A 20550-nucleotide genomic window follows, 5' to 3' on the forward strand; every position below is an offset into this window, starting at 1 on the left:
ATCTAGGCCAAGTAATCAGCACTGCAAAAGTGGAAACGTTGACTGTGGCCGAGTGAGTGTCTCAACTGGTATTACAGTATATCTTCTTAAGTTTATGCTTCAGCCTCTCCACACACTTTTTAATGCTCTCCAAAGACATAAATGTTTATCACAGATGGAATTTATCATTAATTAATAATAGGTTAAATAATACATAATACATGAAATACACATTTCTGGTGAATGTTTAAAATGAGAGAGTGCAGCATTTAGTGCATTATAATGGCATGGTGTGTATTGCAGCATGGGGTTGTAGACAAGTGCAGTTAATCCTCACCATGCTATAATTTAATATTACCTTTCATATGTACGCATCTTGCAAGTCTGCTTTAGATTATTTTGTGCATTTATATTTATGCATGTACTGTACAACACAGCATGCAAAAAATATTATCCATTCATTTTCTACCACTTTTCCATTTCTGAGTCGCGGGGTATGCTGGAGCTAATCCCAGTTTAGGTTGGGCGAGGGGGGCGGGGTCACCCTGGACAGGTCACCAGTCCATCACAGGGGCAACACACAGAAACAGACAGAGACAAACAACCACTCACACTCACACGCAGTCTCTAAATTAACCTAAACATGATGTCTTTGGACGATAGGAGGAAACCAAAACAGGCACGGGCAGAACATGCAAACTCCACACAGAAAGGCTCCAGGCCTGGGAATCAAATCCACAACCTCTTGTTGTTGGGTCAGCAGTGCTAACCACTATGCCACCGTGCTGCCCAGTTTACTGTATCCCCTTCTAGTGTTAGGAGACGTTTCAGCTTGTGACCATCCTGGCTCTCTCTTATGACGACCATATCTAGATTCTGAAAGACAAACTGGCCACAATTTGCCAAATTACAGGTATGACATCTATGAGAGATCCCAATTATCCCCAGCTACTTTGAAGGCAGCCTCTTATAGTATCAGCTGAACCAGCTCCCTAACAGGCATGTGTCTGCAATGAATGCTTCGCATTTTTATGTTTAAAAAAGAAAATTGAAATTTAAATGTTTCTTTGTGATGGGCATGTTGTACACTAAATCAATGTGAGTTTGAGAGGAATCGGGGCCAGAGAGTCCCCTGCGAGATGACATCAGTTGACTTTACAGTTCAAACACACACCCAAGCATGTCCAGGGGCATTCACCCTTCATCTTCAATGTTCTTGGTGGATGGAAATAATTCAATTATGTCCCAGCACGTTTGTGTTTGTTTATCCACATCACTGCAAAGCCTGATTTAACTCTCCTGGGATATTACACGGGATGAGCAGATGCTGTATAGACCCTTGAGACCCTGTAAGTCTAACAGTCATGATCTGTGTGTGCAGTGGCTTGCTGAGGCATAGTAACACCGGCAGCTTCTTTTTCCCCTGCTTAGCCCTTGAGTAATGTGCAGACTAAAGCACTGGGGCTGGGCCATGAGGGTTCATTAACTCAGCAGAAGCCTGATGAGCTGGAAAATTCCTAACCTTCAATATTTTAGCTCAGGGAAAGCGCCACAGAAGAGTGAAATTTCACCCAGCATAGGAAATGGCCTGAGTCTGTGCTGAGGCATTCCCTCATTTTTGAAAGTATCGTCATCAATGCATCAGCATAACTGTCATGATTTCAATGTTATGTGAAACTCTGTAAGGTTATGTGACATAATGAGAACACAGCACACATGATAGTATAAAAACATGTTCCTTCATACTTACTTTAAAAATAACAAAAATAGGCAAAATAGTTTTTTTAGACAAGTAAAAGCCATTCTTATTGTTTTTATCTGAAGTTAACTTTTGCCTTTCAGTTGAACTAACCCTAATTCTTTCAGACATTAAAGTGCATCTGAGGACCACTGTATGTCGTCTTGAGTTGACAATGATGTGGCGTGGGAGAGCTGCACATACTGACCGCAAGCTAACCATTGTGTTTACCACCCAGAGGCTCCACTTCCAGATGACTGCAGACAACTGCTTCACTTGACCTTGGCTGCTATGACCATCAGGCCAAGACCTGAGAGCGCTCGAGAGTACGATCCAGACCTGCTCCATACAAAAAGTGTCCTGACATAACTTCTGTTATGATTTGAGGCAGTATAACTAAAGTTTGACTTATGGTACAGTTAGCAAAGGTATTTAAGGTCAATTACGGAGAGTTTCAGGACTGTCTGTTAGGTGCCTGGCGAACCTGAAAAAATAGTACACAAATAAATCAGTGTGACACAGGGCTGTCTTCACTTGCTGTTTCTTAGAGCAAAAGTTCAAGACCTCAACCCTTTCTATCCAGACCTAAGACAATGTTCTACATGAATGACTTGTGTTCACTCACTCACTTTTGGGGCTAAAAGTTGCCATTTAAAACTACAGCTGACTGACACAACACGCTCTATGAACAACTACTGGGAAAATATATCTATATCTATAACAAAGCCTACATCGAAAAATTTCTTCCCTATGGTCCACATTTATGCATACAAAGTGTTTTTCCCCGCAATTTCCCCAGTTCAAGTTCAGTTATGGTGCAAATATCACAGAGTTATGTGTGGATGAACTTATGCCAAGCCTGTACAAAGGTTGTCCAGAAAATCCAGCCACTAAGTGGCAGTGTTGTTCCAGTGATAACAGAACACCAGCAGATAACATGGACAGTGAGGAGGTGCAGATCGTGTCCTATAAGTGATTATAAAATTTTGAACATGTACTGACTCACCACACAAATTCTGCCAAATGTCCAAGAGCTGTTAAAAAAACATATAATCAATATAATGAGATTTGTGTGCATTAAATCATCCCGTCTTGCTATAAAACTTTGAAAAAACACTTTCATGTCTTTGCTCTTTTTTCCTTTTCCAGCCATCCTGATTCTGTCTCATCTTTCTCGCATCACCTCTGACTGTAAAACAGACAGGCGCTCCTGGCATGTGTCATTATCAATCCAAACAGTTTCTCTGTGACTTATTGTGTCACTCCAGACGCACCGACTGCTCCCAAATGGCTAATTCATTCAGCGAGAAACACCAATTGGATATCCTACAATTCATTGCAGATTGTGATGCTCCTGACTTATTTGAGTAACACTTCAGCCTTGAGCGCGGCTATATCTGAAATATAGCCAAAAATGGCTGCCTTGATATATGGTAACAGGGGTAACAGGCAGATGAAAGCCAGTTGTAAGCTGATGATTTAAGGATGGTAAGTAACACGTTTATTCTTACCTTGTGCCTTTGAGCAAGGCAGTCTAAATTTTGAGCATTCGCGATGTCTATGATCAGTTCATATTACATAACCTCAGCAGAAAGTTGTTTTCACACTCTGACTTGTACAAAACAAACGTCAGCGTTTTTCTCTCCTTACTCATATTACAACAGAAATAGAAGTCTTCTACACTCAAATTCTGATTATTACATCATAGCAGTTTCACTCAAGGTGAGTAACATCAGTGGGGTTTCCTGGAAACGTACGACCTTTGTCACAAAGACTGCAAAGAAGAAATAATGTGTGAATGGTTTGCTCATACGCTCTGGTACTAAAACAACAATGATCTTCCTTTTGTTAAATAATAGCTTTCCATGTTTCCCACTGGTGCTGAGATGTCACAAGCGCGTATGCAAAGTCCTCTGGGAGACTTACAGTCACTTCTGGAAAAGCATGCCTATGCAAAGCCAGCATGGTAAGGACAAAGCTTCCTTTAAGCAGCAGTCATAGTGATATCTCACCTTAATTTGATGTCAAAGTAAAAATTCAGGTTAAGGCTAAAATGTGCCATAATCTAACCATGTTTATTTGCTCTTTGTCCCAGGTTTACCTTGGGTGAAGCAGCCATTCAGGAATTCCTGCAAACAATGCCATACCTCTACTCTGAGGAAGTTCACAGATTTGTCATGCAATGCCTGTAGGAATACAGTGCATTTTCTGCTCTGCCGCAAAATAGCTTTCTGCTTCACTGGCATCCTCGAGTCTGTTTGTTGGGGCAGTGCAGTTTTGTCATTTATTGAGCAGTAATTCATTGCTTTGCCACCATAATTAACAGCGTAAGATCCTCAAACACACTGGTTTAATTTTCATCCTTCATTTCCTTCATTTCCTTGCTGAATCTTTTTATTTTTCTGCGCAGATCAGTTACAAATCATGCTCTGTTTCATTGACAAACTTTTGTGTGCAATTGCAGAACATTAAACCGGTAAGGTGCATGTGAGGATGTTGTCTCTGATACGCCTCCATCACATCATCACCCACAGTGTCACTTCTAAAACAGGAGAAGGCAGCAAACACTTTCTTTTCAAGTCAGGCCTTTGGAAATGAAAGGCAATATGAGAGCGAAACCGAGAAAATGAGGAGGAATTACAACAAGGTAGCCACACAAGGCATCGGGGCTTGGAGATGATGAAACAGAAGCCCACTTTAGCACAGAGAGCCCCCACCCCCCTACTCATTTCATGCCCTTACACATCTTCTCATCTCTGCAGGGAGGTGAAGTTTGAAGCCAGATAAATTGTTCACCCCACTTACCGGCAAGTTGAACACCTTGATTTTCCCCAGAATATTTGTTCAATGAATCTGGGTGATGTTTCTTCCAGAATTTGTGTCTTTGGTTGTTTATAAAAAGGGGTGTGCAATGGCTACTAAAAATAGCTCCATTGACCCACTTTTTCGATAGGACCCACTGGCATTGTTGAAAAGGATATATCACATCATGGAAGACCTTTAGTAAATCTAATCATCACCTTTTTAGCGTAATCTTGAGTTGGTGATGATATCATCCACAACATTGGTTTCTCATATTTGTGCATTCAGTGAGGCTTCTTTGGTTTTGTTACATCTGTTACAAAGGCCATGCATCGCTGTGGTGCTATGACTGTCAGTAATCTGTTGGAGCACGGACAGGACCGTCTCGGAAAGTGAGCATTAATAAAAGCAGCTGCTGTCAGATTGCTCTGATTACACATCTGTATTGGTATTACAATGAGGCTCAGGGATCCACCTCTTTGATGCCTAAACAGGAAACAGGGTGTCGGCAGTTTCCTGGAGTATGTGGACAGAGTGAGGAGTATTCACCAAATGAAATAAATATTTTAAAAAGGATTTATAAATAGACATACTTGTTACAATAGGCTGCACACCTTCCACGGCTTTAAGCGTGTTATAACATCTTAACACCTTGTGTTATCACTGACAGTACATAAAACCTAATTAGCTAGCAGAAAGTAAATGGTTTCAGTGGTTAAAGAAGACACATATTTACAATTATTTGTCAGAATTAAAGGATACACAGTTGTATTTATCTAGCATTCATGGACAAACAGATACAAAGAAGGCAAAATGAATGAGGAAAGAGTTGAAACTGACATTTAATGATCATGGCAGCTTTAGGAATTTAATGATCATATGCACATAACATTAAGTATTTTTTGGAGTGATACTGAATGACCACCTAAAATGGACAGCAATATTTAATCTCATCCGATAGGAATAGTGGGACGCATTAGACAAAAGGTTGAATACCCAACCTGTGACACAGAGGGACATGTGGAAGCTGTTCAATTGGCCGGCTGTGGCTTGGTAAAGGTCCAAAGAGGAGGAGGGCAGTGAACGGCTTGTATCCAAAAAGGTTTGCTGAATTTTTTCTTCTGGTCGAATTACAGAGAAAGCTTTGGACTCTCTTTGGGTGGAGTGATAAATAAAAAGCAACAAATGTTATGAGGAAGACAAAACAAAGGCTGACAAATCCCACACTTTCTCATGACTTTTATACTCTTCCCATGCTGCAGTTCGTATATGGTGTTTTAAACATCTGCTATACCTACTTTACTACGTACTCATGAATGGTTCTGCAGTACTGAAGACATTCTAAACTGAACATTTCTCTAAAGTGAGCTACAAGTCATCTAATGGAAGTGATGATAAGTGCAAAATCCTGGACAACTCCCCTGACACTTTCTTGTAGATCTGAATCCAGACAGTGTGCTCTGAAGTGCTGCACTTTCATGGGTGAAAAAAAGAGGCCTGCTCCTATGGCAACAGAAAATCAGTTAAATGAAGACAAACAGGAGGCCTCTGAACCTCCACCTACGCACGCACTAAAAAACACAACCTCTTTTCACAAATCCATCAATGTAGTTACTTTGTAGTCTCGCTGAATGCTAATGGCTCTTAGCATGTATCGCTTAAATAGGTCACGACTGGGAATAATTGTATTAACTGCTGTAAACAGAAATAAACAGCGGAAACTGAAGAACCGTAATGGCTTGTTGGGATCTATTCAGAGGCTTTCTCAGAAAATTGCGGAGAAGTCTTGACTGAGGCACAGTTGGGCTTTTTGTTAAAACTGCCATCTGCTTAAGAAAGCCAATTACGGAGAGAACAGAGACGGGAAAGCAAAAAAGAAAAGTGTCTTTAGGACTAAAAGTTTAAACCTGATAACATTCTTCAGAAAATGAGCTTCAGTTATGTTCGCTCATATCTGAATAACACAGATAATTTGACTTTGGAGCTCTTATTCCTCTTTACCTTACATCTCTGACCTATTGAATAGAATGCATTAAACTGAGTAAGTGGTTTGTAATTCAGAGTGAGATCTTAGCAGAATACAAAGTTAAAGATTTAGTTATTTAATGTGGTCAGCCAAGTCCACTGTCCTCTATTTCTGTAGATTTTCCCTACAAAGTTTGAATGTCATGATGTTCCTGAGAAAAGCTGCTTCCTGAGCAGCCCACAAATGTGTCCAGTATGTCGCTCAAAGAAACAACAGGAAGTTGATTCAAAAGTGCCTAAAAATGAATTCAGCTGGTCAGACATGCCCTCGAGCTATATTATCATTTCCACTATTTCTGTGTGTGTTCTTCCACAGTGTTGTGGTGAATTTTTAGAAATAATTCCTAGTTTTGTCTCAAATATCTTTGCCCTTCAATCCTGGAAGCTATATTTACTCGACAGCATTTGTAATGTTTGCCGGTCAAGCTGCTGCACTCTCTGACTGGCAACAGCAAGGTGTTCTTTAAATGTTTGAACAGATGGCTCCAAAGAAGTCTGGAGGTAAAAATAAAAACATCTGCAAGAGGCTTTAGAACTCAGAATGCCATCTATTCTTTATCCCTTATCTCCTATGGGATCCTGGCCTGAGGGCTGATGGTTTTGGAAGTGCATGCACACTTGGCCAAAAACAACAGCCAAATGGTAATATATAATTCTAGGCTGCCTACAGTATTAAAACATTCCACTTTAAGATGTGTTGTAGATGCAAATCATAACATAAAGGACTCTATTCTGAATGTCTTTAAAAACACTATTAAAATTCTCATAATATAAATAGACTATGTTGTCCATTCTCTGCTGAAAGTGAGCCTGCAGTGGCATTTACTGACACACCATACGCCATCAGCTATTCTTTAACGCTTAATAGAACCATTATATCAGGATGGAATGGAATTACAATTTATTTATCATATCTTCCTTTTGGGACCAACAATAAAAACAAACAGTCATTACTATCCCCAAAGCTATGACCACCATGACTAAAAATAAAAAGTAGAAAGCCATTCAGATTTTTTTCCCTTTTTAAGTTTTCATCAGCCAATCAGAATGAATCTCTCTGACCTTGAAGTCTACTGCAGCTTTATTCTGCAATGTCTTTGCGGCCAAAGATACAAAAAGTGGAAGAGGTAAGCAGACATCTGACATTAAGTTTTCATTTTTGCACTTGATTTTAAGATTTGCCGAAATAAGGACTTGTTTTGAGTCATTACACTAAAATCAAGCCTTGGGATGAACTGAACTAACATTACAAGCTAACAAGTTTGCTAGCCGGCGGCAAGTCTCCATTTCGCACTTTAAAAAACACTTGAATGACAAAACAGTTGAATGACATGCACACACATTCCTACAAAAAGAGGTGTGATTCGTTAGAGTAAATTTTACTTGTCACTTCTACCACTCATCTTGCTCATCTCCTTGCAATTTCAAAATATCCTGTGAGCTTTTCTTTATAGCCGCGCCTCTACTGCGGTACTTTTTCGGTATATTATGTGTTGCAGAGTTCTTCTCTCACCTTTCTCTTCAGACATTTTTGCAAAAATAACCACAGCTCAGCTAGCTAAGATATAAAAAACTAATTGATTGGAGAATGCATGTCAGATATTGATCGCCATCTTGACATTTAGTTTACCAATCACATCTTCTTTGGGAGTATGTACCACATTAAGCCAAGCAGTATCTTATTTTATTATATATCTTCTTTTGTTTCTGCCCATAAAAATAATTTCTAATTCTGTGGGACAACAAACACTTGTATAACATTCAAGCACAGTGGTTCAGAGATGCAGCAAATTTTGAATTCCTTGCAGGCCTACTTTCCGCCTACTGTCTCTACAGTTCCACCAAAGGCCTGTGGAGACAATACTAACAGTGTTTGAGAATCCAACAACTCTCTTCCTCATATCCTTATTCATCAGGCTACCCAAATTCTGCCCTGGAGATAAACATTTGACAGAAAACAAAACATAGAGCTCCAGTTTTTTAAAGTATGCCTGGGGAACCTGCGAGATGAAGACACAGTGTGAAGGGTGACATGTATAAAACATGAGCAGATTGGGAGCGTGAGGTGAGCACTGCCTTGGAGACCAGACTAAATATAAAGTGTATATCTGATTTATGACCCCCTAACCTTTTAACCTGAAGATTTTAAGATGCTACAGGATATTCCAAATAATTAAAAAGATATGCCAGTCTTGCGCATTCTGCTCATCTTGTTTTTTTTTTTTGTTTTTTTTTTCTTTGGCTTTGCTTTCTTCTCCTCAAAGAAGATCGTGTTGATTGTTTTACAGAAGACTGCAGTCTTTAGTTAGGTGGTAGATCATCTCGTCATCACATACAGATTAACTCTTCGGCTACGGTGTGATAGATTTTCAAAAAGGGGAATTCAAATGCGGGATAACATGTGAGAGCTGTGTTAGGATGAATTTTCCCATTAACTATCTCTGAGAGCAGGAACTGAATATGATCCGCATTCTTGGAATCCCACGTCAACTCTTTGCCATTCAAAGGATGTGAGTTAAGAGAACTGACAGCTACACAGGAAAACACATTACTATTTCAGCTGCCTTTGCTGCTTCCGTGCTGCTTCGCAACCGTTTTGAGTCATCTCTTACTTGCTGTTAATTGTTAATGTTTTTTTCAAATGCAAGCTGGTATTGCTTTTCTGAAGGTGCCATATTGCAAGATGTAAATCCAAGGTTAATCCAGAAATTAGGTTTTAGCTGGCAGCCTGCGTGGATACTGTGAGAATGGGGGAGCACGCCAGCAGCGTGAGAGTGTGCTGTCTGCCATGTAAGCCTGAACCTCAAACTAGAGCTTCAGAATGACTTTGTTCATGTACCTCTGAATGATTTACTAGTAAGATGGAGAACATGTGAAACACACATGCATAGTGAGCAATGAGAAGGCTAATGCTAAAACATGGAAAGCATGGTTATCCTGAAAAGGGCATATTAAATTTTAAGAGGAGGTGGGAGAGAGTAGTCAGATACATGATCTGACTGGCCCAAAAGGAAGTGGAATGGGGCTTCATTAATACGGTGGTGGGTACTGAATGAGAAGATTCAGTTGTGGGCTTTATTTACCACAATGCCCAGTGCTCACCTGGTACAGTGTGTATCATGACGTCTCTGCCCTAACCATCGCAGATCGGCTCATATGTGCATGACACATGGCAACATCGAGGGTCTGCAGAGAAGAGCACTTTCATACTATGTGGTCAATATTCAACAGTATTTTTCATTTGTTTCCTAGAGTTGTATAACAAACCAAATATTTATTATTATTTACTTTTATTACTATTACTTTTATTATTTATGAAATATTTACTCATTTTATCATGTGATACAAAATATGTCTGACATTAGGATTTACATTGTTGCTTCTTGTTGGAGCTGTGGGCAGAACTGCTGCATACATGTGGTGGGGCTGAACAAGCTTGTTGGTCTAAATATGTGATAATAATAATTTCCAAGCTTTACTGTGACCGCTAAAGGAATAGAAGATGGAACGTACCCATTACAGCCCCAAATATTCCCCTGACTTACAGAGACACAAAACCCCACCCATTTGAACCATTGGTTTCACATAGTGGCACAATCCTCAAGTCAGTCCACAGCATGTAAACTGAATCTGAATCTATCCAAACACTGTTAGACTTAGATACTAACATATGAAGGGAATTCTTTCTCGAAGGCCAACACTGACATTTAGAAGAAAGGCATTACATTTTGGTACCTAATTGGTTCAATGCAAAGATTTAAGCAACTATGAGTTAATTACAGATGCCAGCTTTTTTTTTTTAACTCCTCCTATAAGCACATCATGACTCTGATAATGTGAAAGATATTTGAAATTCAGAGAGCAGTAGGAAACAATACCTCTATATTAATTATGATAACCTTGTATAAGGACAGTCAAAGACTGGATCCCAATGTATCACAAACAAATGAGTGAGAGTCAAACAAACCAGATTATGAGGCCTTGAGAAAATCGAAAAATAATTGACATGGTGCCTGTGCTGTTCATACAAATAGTAAAAGGGAAGGGTGAAACCCACAAACAACAATCCATCCCCCTATGAACAGCTTTTTAAATTAGTATTTGAGTTTCAGATCTGTCTTTTAGATGTGCACATACATATAGATAGATAGATAGATAGATAGATAGATAGATAGATACTTTATTTATCCCAGACTGGGAAATTGCAGTGTAACAGCAGCATTACACATCGGGAATAAAATATATAACATGAATGCATCTGGGTGTTCAGTCAGTAGTTTGGCAGCGGTGGAGCTGATGACTTCACAGGCTACCGCTGCATCAGCTGACAGGGGATGTAAACAGTGATAACAATGGTGTACGTGAACTTCCTTGGTAAATAATACGGGCGCATTCCTACAGCCAGCAGTTCGATGTCTGGGTTATAGAGACGTTCCTTCATGACATTTGGAAAAGTCTCTGTCTCCCCATACCAAACTGTAACCTGGGACCTCAACGCTGCTGTCCGGGATGTGCGAGTGCAGCCATGTTTCACTGAAGCAAAATATATGCTTTATATATATATTTGATATAATATGCTTTCATATCTTTGTGATTGTCCAGGTGAGGTGGCAAATGAGGTCAAATTAGCCTAACAGAAGCCAGTGTTGCATTTCAAAACCTTCATCTTAGCCAAAAATGTTTTAGAGAGAGATACAGCAAGAACAGCTGAGGTGTTGACATGCCAATGTGAAGACAGAAACCAGGCAACAGCAGCCCCCAGAAGGCGTACAGCTCCTCCGCTGCCACTTCCTGAGCCTGCTAAAAAATATATAGGTGCAGTGTTGACCCGACAATAGGAGAACTATGCATTATTTGTTCGAAAACTCACCTGGAGGCCTTCATCCTCGCCTGAAAATCTGCCTGGTTCAAAGAGTGGCAGTGGCTGGAATATATCGTCACATAGTGAGTTCCAGGAGTCCATGAAAGCTAAAGGCTGGAGAAAAACAACAGAGAAGGATCATGACAGGTCTCACACTTCAGATTCAACTGAAATTTAGCTGCACTAAAAACAAACTGTATCAATATGCTGCCATCCAAAGCCATTTCAAAACAGCAGAAGACCATCCAAACATCCCGTCAGCTCCTTTTCAGCCAGGCTGTAGGGTCTCATTTGAGAGGAACTACAAACCGGGGAGCTCCCCCAAAAACCTCAAATGTTCTTGGGCCTCTTATCTGCGTGCCAGTAGGAATGCTAACGTCACGTTAGCCCGTCTCTGCTCAGCGTAGCAACGTACACCGGTCTGCGTCCAAGGATAATGTCCAGAGTGTCATACCATTTACTTGTTTTTCACTGTTGTTGTCATGGTCTTTTATCTTCTTTTTGTCTTGCTTTAACCTCTTGATCTTCTGTCTAAAATAAAGGGTAAATACATTTTCTAAATAAATGTTTTTTAAAAAGGTGGTGACGGCGAAGCTGGGATGAGAAACGTAGAGTAAGGTAAGAAACAGCACAGTTAGCTTGTATCGTAAGCTAACTGGACAGCTCTGATGCTAACATCCATTAGCCTAGCTTGTATTAAAGTCCGACACAAAACGTTATCTTAGTCAGGTAACAGAGAGAGTGACATGGGGGGCAGAGGAATTTATTTAAGATATTCACCGCAAATTTAGTAGAAGTACTCCACCGCTTCAGACACAACAACACACACAAGGACCGGGACATTACTCATTAATGTTTTCTTTTTTGTTTCTTTTTTTTGTCTGTGTGCAGAAAGACAGAGCTGTATTCAGCTGTGAGTGATGAGGAGTTGGACCGTGTTGTCAGTGATGTCCACAGAAGACATCCAAACTCTGGCTACAAACTAATGTGTGTTCAGGTAATAATACGGCCACGATGGATAATGTAGAATGAGCCGATAGTTATGGAGAAATAATCCGGGTAGGATGAGGATTATACATCATGGCCATATTCTTACCTGGAACAGGCACAGAGGTGTGTGTGTTACAACAACAATTACATGTTATCATGTTAGACTAGAGCAAAAATAGCGAGTAACAAGAGCATCAATAGAAATGTAGTGGAGTGAAAAGTACAATATCTGTCCTTCAAATGTAGTGAAGTGAAAGTAAAGTAACTTAAGTACAGTACTCAAGTAAATTTACTTTGTTATTGTCCACCCCTGACCGTAAACCAGCTGCCTCTGTGGGCGGGGCTTGAATTCTCTGTTCCTACTCTGAAGTAGGCTAAAAAAGTCCCTCAAAACGGCGTTCTTAGAACTACAATGGTTCTACGTTCCTGCGGTGTAAACACATGACAAGGGGGGGTACTTTCTCCAACAAGAACTATGGACAAGTTCCTCCGGTGCGAAAGTGCCTATTCCTGAGCCACAAAGGAGGTGCAGGGGTCCACACGTCAGCTTTCAGTGGTGGCCCTCTGTCTGTCGGTCATCTGACATTTTGAAGAGAACTCTTGTATCACTTTTGTGACATTGCCCTCACTGACTAATTTGACCCACCTTGCTGGCTAACACAGTCACTGGCATACATCAACATCAACTTCTCTTGTGCAATACATGAATCTTGCTCAAGGAGACAGGCTCATCATGTCTGACAATAACATTTAAAATCCATGGAAACAGTCTTTGAATTACAGGAGGAAAAAAAACAACAGTTAAATTTCCAGGGTGTTAATTATGCAGCAATTATGAAGTACAGTAATGTCACGAAATTACAAAGAAAGAAAAGTCAGGTTTTTGTGAATACTGATGCTTCTGTGAATCACATCAAATTTAAATTGAGTGTTTGGAGATTGCTTTGTCTGATTTTTCTTGTCTTGGTACTGTGATTTTTTATTTTTTTTTCCACTTTACTGACCAAAGCTCTATAAACTGTAATGCTGGTTATATTGAAATTCTGAGAGAGTTGTAAGAAACATGTACCTGTGGTGGATGGAGTCAGTACAAAAGCAATACTGTGTTGACATTTTCAGATACTTATTGGTATCTAAATAACTAAATAAAAGTTAAATATATACATATAGTATATAGAACAAAGCACCTCAAAGTAGTTTCTTTAGTTTCTGCTTCTAATCCAATGAATCTATTTACTGACTCTAAACAAAAGTCGAAGAGATACATGGACAGCAGTGTGGAGGGAAATGGCCATCACAAACTGAGAAAAGAAAATAACCAGAAAGTGCTGAAATGATCTCAGGTACAGTCGCTCTAAGAAGTTATTGCCTCAATCGAAGAAACAGCCCCGAGAGGTAATCCCTCTCTCATGAAAAATCTAATAATTTAAAAGCTACGACACATAACGGAGTGATGGAGGTGCTGGAGGGCAGATTGATTTATCTTTACAAGGAAACCAGGCGAGTTGTTGCCTTTATGCTTCCAGTTCTCATGCTAAGCTAATTAGCAGCTGAGAATGGTGTTCATAAGTCACAAACATAAATTTGGTCAGGCACTTCTCCTATAACGCTGTAAAAAAGAAAAAAAGAAAAAGAAGACGGGAATATGTATACTTCAGTACATGGTTTAAAAAATGGGGGCAAGAAATTGTTACGACAAGTGGCCAAGTTTCACCTGGAACAATCTATGCTATTCCTCAATGCTGAATGAAAATGAATTTTCATGCTCAACAGACGGGCACATTCTGAATCTCTGGAACGGCCTGTTGGCTAATTAGTTATTAGTTATGTATTCAAATTATGTTGAGTTGGGACTAAATCTGAAAATATTTTGAGGGGGCTAAAAAATATATATGATAAATAAAGAGTAGCAGTATAAAAAAAATCTAAGAATGCAAATAAGGTAATTAGTATAAAGGAATTTGACCAGTACTTCATAAACACACAATTTTCCTCCAAATAACAAACAAATGAGCACTTTTGGGTTGATCATTTCGGCATTAGTTGTTCATTACGCTGTAAACAATTTTGCAATTGAAGTACTCACAGTCACACATGTCAGTGTTACATATGAGTACATTATTTCATAAATGATCACTGATTGCACACACAATAGACACAATAGACAATTAATGGGCTGCAGAGCAAGGCAGTCAAAGTGTGAAAATGTCAGGGCACTTACAGCTGACAGCATCACACAGTTACAGCAAACACAAAAACACAAATCCATTGTTTTCAGTTTCTGAGAGAAAGATTTGGCCATCAAAGACCAAAGAGCACAAAAGGCTGAATTCACAGCAGTGAAGTGTGGAGTTCATCCACAGCACAGATACGAACACTCTGCCTGGGAGACATAATCAATAATGCTGATTACACCATAAAACACAGAGGAAGGAGGACAGAAAGAAAGCACCCCCGCACCATCAACCTCTCAAAGCTAAGATTATTTTTTATCATTAAAGGCGGCTTCCTTGCTTTAACTATCTTCAACTATCCATTCTTTATTTGTTTGTTTTTTTATCATTTACAGTATTATAAGAATAATCATGTCGTATCTGTCAACAATTTACATTCATTATTTATGGTACTGCTTGTTAACCAGATTTATCTCCAGCTCGAACACCACAGACCCATCCATAATAAAAAGGCAAAAGCGTGAAACTGTTCCTTAAATCTGAGGGAGTTGCTGCTTTCTTTCAGCTGCATCGTGTCACTGCCTTTTCTCTTAATCCACTTGGATTGAATGGACCCAGTCATGATAGTACACACAACCTGTGACATTCAGTTGTTTACACACAAATGTCGAAGTGGTAATCCACAAAATCCCCCCCAAATCCCCTCAATCACAGCTGGTTGAGCCTGAACAAAACAGTTAGTTGGCTCCCTCGGCCATGAGGCTTTGATAAACCGGGGACCTCAGCCTGGATGTGGAAGCAGGAGGACGGCCAAAGCAGGTTAAATTCAAGGCAGCGCTGAATCAGCAGTGTTACAGTGGCAGTACATCCACCGCGGTGAGAAACAGACATCATGTTGTGTTGCTCCTCATCTAATTTCTGTTCTGTCAGTTAAAGTTAAGTGTGGTGCATATGGACAGGTGATATAAACAAATATCAATAGAGCAACATGATGGGGAGAGATCATGTGTAGATGTGAAAGAAGCATTTTAACTTCTCGCTCTATTTCTCTGGTGTTTTTTGTTTGTTTGTTTGTTTGTTTTTTGAGTGCAAAGCTCCAGAAATGACTGTCCAAAAAAGTGTCGAACAATGACCAGGCCTATGGATTCACATTCAGTAGTGTCAGTGAAACAGGATCTCTGTGATAAGTGCAGTCCTAAATGATCATTTTTTCAGGGGGCTTTCGCCAAAGTTGGGCAACAATTTGCTGTTTTAAAGTTTTTAGTGGTAAAATTGGAGGAACTGACAAAATTGAAATTTGAGGGGGGAAAACGTGCCCCGTTACTAAAGCAAAGATGACAGAATCAATGGGAAGATTTCTTGGAGGAAGTGCATATGAAACGTGTTTTTCAGTCTCTTGGGAGTCAACAGTATAACTGACGAAGCTGTCTTCAGGCACAGAGGTGGTCTGAGCTTAATGATAACATCAGGATGCACACTTTACAGCAACAGTGATGATGCTGCGTTACAGTTCAGGAGATATGCAGGGAAGGACACGGTCCAGAGGCCTTGTCTCTGTTCAAGCGTCAATATGAGAGTCAGGTCATCAGGACCTGCTCTGGAGCCTAACAAGTCAAAACAATAAGTAGAAGACATCTGGGTGCCAGGACAGAGAACTACACTACACACACACACACACACAGAGCTGCACAATCACCATGGTTGAAGTCCAAGATAAGGGTGAAGGCTATCCACACAACACACACGTAACCTGTCTCAGGCATAAGAAGCACGTCACATGTCTTTCTGGTCAGTTCTGTCTCTGACTGCATTGTTAGTAGGGCTGATGAATAAAGAGATTCCCCATCTGACATCTGTGTCAACCTGATTTCCTCTTTTCCACCTCTTTGCACCACAACACTGGCCACCAGGCTATTAACATCAGTTTAACAATACGACAGAAAGGCTGCAGAGAGAAAAGCATGAGAACTTAATGACAGAGCGGAGGTGCAGAAGTTCAGGCGTCTGAAGTCTCTTCTCCAGTAATTCAAGCCAAAGAGGAGGAGTTGGACAGGCTCGGAGTGTCGAGCAAAACAGTGATGGGGGAAGGAGGAGCGACAAGATGTGTGAATAATTTATCACTGATGTTTCAACAGCCTTTGTTCTGGGTCCAAAGGATCTGGGATTTAAGTTTTAATAGCATCTGTGGCTGGATTTATTATGTGTGATCAAATAATTCTCGGTCCTGGGATTATAAAATAAGTATTTTCTTCTTTTTTTTCTTGCACTGTAAGTTATTGTGGCCACATGGGTATACAGCCCATTTCTTTCATACCCATCAGCCTCTGATTTTAATTTTGCAAAACATACAGATGTGTTTCGGCTATTTCGGCGACTACACGCTCTTCAGAGTTGTTCAATCATTCATTGACTTAAACATTTACATTGAAAAAAGCTCACATTATTAAGGATAACTGGAAACAACAGATGTATCCAGTAGGACAGTGAGTCACACTTGTTAATTCTTTATCTGCTCCGTGAAACCATCCTGAATATGGGGAAAGGATTCCAGGCAAATTATGCTAACCCAGATTTATGCAGTCTTTATGCACTCTTTTTATATATATTGTACTTTTAATGACATAAAAAAATGGTGGAAATGACGGCCGCACAACTTTATACTACAAAGATAGAATAGGATTTTCTATAGTTCAAAGAAAAATTAGCTTGGGATCTGGCATTTGAGATAATTTTGGAAATCAACGCTATCTTGAAAGTGTAATTATCACATGGGCGATATGATGAGAGAAATTCAAATACAAAAACAAAGCAGAAGTGATCAAGAGCCATCTCATTTTATCATCTGGTGTTACCAGTTGAACTCTGTGATGTATCCAGTTTCTAGCAGTATTTGCATTCTGTGCTTCTGAGAGAATTCAGGCACCTCAAACGCACATTTATTAAAAGCTTATGAGCTAAGAGAAAGATTGCTAGATGGATGTACATAAACTTCAGTGAAAGGCTCAGTTCTGAGGCAAAAATTAAATTATGCGACCTCATATAAAGGGAAAGAAAAAAGGAAAATGAATGGATGATCAATATTGCCTTATTTCCAGAGAAGTGAGAAGCAAAGGCTCAATATACATCAATAAACATGAGTCCTTAATATGATGTTGTGTAAAACATGGAGCTTCCTGCCTATGGTTATTCCCATCCAGAACGGTTTCTTCTGCTTTTGAATGTACACGTGCATTCTCATTCATTTCATTTTGTAGCAAAAAAAAAAAAAAAAAAAAAATCAAACGTTATGATCTGTGTTCTATGAATGTATCATGAGGTTCCCAGCTCCTATTGGAGGTAATGTGCACCGTTACAAATGTGAATGAATGGCCATTTGATTATTATCCTAAACTATAATGTAACGAATAAACATTTCAAATGATTTGCTCTAAGGGATAAGCAGAATGAACCTTTCCTATGATAGACAGGACAGCACAACCTGACACCAATTCGATTGCAACAGTTTAACATCTACATCAGATAACAATAGTCTTTTTACAGCACAAGATCCCGCTCAGACATGACACGGTTCTTATTTGCACTACGGTATAACACATTTGTTTGTAAGCACAAAAGCAAGCCCGGCTCACATGGAAACACTCGCTACGTATTAAAGTCTGATCTGTGGAGTTTCAGCAATAATTGCTATCGCTTCTAACAATCTGAGCGTCTGTCAAGGTAATAAAAAAAATGGTGTTATTTATTTTGCGCCCATCGTTCCAGCATTCAGAGACATCCTCAGCTGGATCATTCAGTCAGCGCGTTAGTGTGAGAATGAAAATTCAGCCTGAAACACAAGGTTTTGCATTAAATCCACTGACGACTCTCTGCTTCTTACCCTGAGGTCAAGAGGTGACAGCTCAAAGAGCGCCTTAAATCATGAGAACTACTTTACCTTTCAGTGGAGCTGCAGCATTGCACCTACACTAAGTCAGTAAAGTCTGTGGATTTATCCAGATCTGAACGTTTCCATTGTGTTGCATATAAATCAGCCATCATGTGGTTTGACTTGGTGGGTTCATGTGAGCCGGAAGGGGTAAGGGTGAGTGATCAGTGGGATGAGGAGGAAAAGCAAAGGGCAACATGCAGCACTGCATTAGAACCTTTCCATTGAATAATTTTCTCTCTCTATATATATATATATATATATACACACTACCAGTCAAAAGTGTGGACACACTTTCCCTTATAACTGAACAGGAAAGTGTGTCCAAACTTTTGACTGGTAGTTTGTATATGTAATAAATAAATACCGAAGTCCTTACACCATTCACAGTCACAGTGTGGAGTCAAACCTCTGCGTTATCTGCTCAGTGCTGTTTAGTTTGACGGTCCTCTCACTCCATTTTTCAGCCTGTGAATTGAGAAATTGGCGAGCATTTGAAAAAAAAAAAAACAAAAAACTGAGCCTCATAAAGAAATCAGCTTGAATAAAAATAACACTTTTCCTAATAAAGACAACTATAAGTGGGAACAAAAGATTTCTTTTCATACTCAGTATGTTCCTGACGCAGTTAAAGCATCAGAGGGGAGATGCAGTGCATTTTATTTATGTAAGTCCCGTGTAAAGGCACCTTCCTGTTACCACACATACACATAATTATAGCAGGTTAGTATGGATCTGTGGTCCTGCAGACATATGGAGGCCAGTAGTAGTCTGCGTGAACTGATTGTTTTTATTACAGACAGCAACAGCAACTGGAAGCCGGGAAGGCAGCATAAGGTCAACACTTTGTTTATGCATTGGGGATTTACATGTGAGACTTTGCACTTTGACATAGATGCATTTAGCAGCAGTTACATTACATTCCCAGAATATATAAGCTTCCCCAGGCCCATCGCTCAGTTAGTGGGGCTGGGAGACATGAGATCCAAAAAGCATTGATAAATGATTATGATAAGTAAGTGATGAGTGAGTTTAATCTGAAGAATGTACTTGTTATTTCTTCTGGACTTCACCTATTGTCTTCCTGTGTCTTGTTGTGAATGACATTATGATGACAGATCTCTCTGGGAGCGTCGCCCGACTGTGACTTCTGGAGGAAAATATAAGTATAGTGCCAAAAAACAAAGTCTTCAGTCTGACGATGATCATTACTGCAGTTAAGTTGTTGAGAGTGTGAACGATCACGCCTTTCCAGAAATCTTTCAGATATGTGATGTATTATTGGAGGTTAAGTGTGTACAGAACTGTTCAAATGAATCTGCCTCGGGAGCTGCAGTGATAATTTAGTGTGTCACCAGGTCCAATCTGGCTCCACGGGGGAAGATGTTTCTTAAGTAAATTACAGAGCCAATCGCAGCTACGCTCTGGACCTTCAAAATATTTGGCTGCTTTTAAAAACTGTTTGCTTGTGTATTTTTACTTTATTTAAACTGAGTGTGATGGCCCAAAATGAAAACACTTTCAGAAAACACAAGAATGATTTCGTTCCGTGCCTGTTTTTCCACGACCCTGTGGTGACCCCAGCTCTTGTCTGTTTTTCCCCTGCAATCCACGATGAACCAAGCTCCAGTGAAAAAGCCTGATCATCCTCTCACTGGTTGTCTGATTGCTTTCTGCTCCCATGTGGTTAACATGTCAGGCCACTCCAACTCTCTAGTGTTTGAGTACGAGTCACAGTTTCCTGCTCCATCAGCGCCTGCTGCTGCACTCTGGTGCCTCACCACCACCCAGACATTAGCTCCTTCAGGACTCACCAGCCTGCCATTCATCACTCACCTGTCCTCCTGCTGGAGCTTCATTCTGCCCACCTTCCCACGAAGACGTCCCCGGAACCGAAACTGCTGGTTAATGATAAAATAGTCATATTAAACCAATTCGTACAGTGTAGACAGGCATTTTGTGGTCTATGCAAACAACAACGAATATCAAATATACATTGTGTTGCCAGTTTGAGCAGCAATCCTGCAATATAGTTCAATGTTCATTTTGAATTTTA

Source organism: Echeneis naucrates, chromosome 4 (assembly GCF_900963305.1).
Source record: "Echeneis naucrates chromosome 4, fEcheNa1.1, whole genome shotgun sequence".
Classification (NCBI taxonomy): domain Eukaryota; kingdom Metazoa; phylum Chordata; class Actinopteri; order Carangiformes; family Echeneidae; genus Echeneis; species Echeneis naucrates.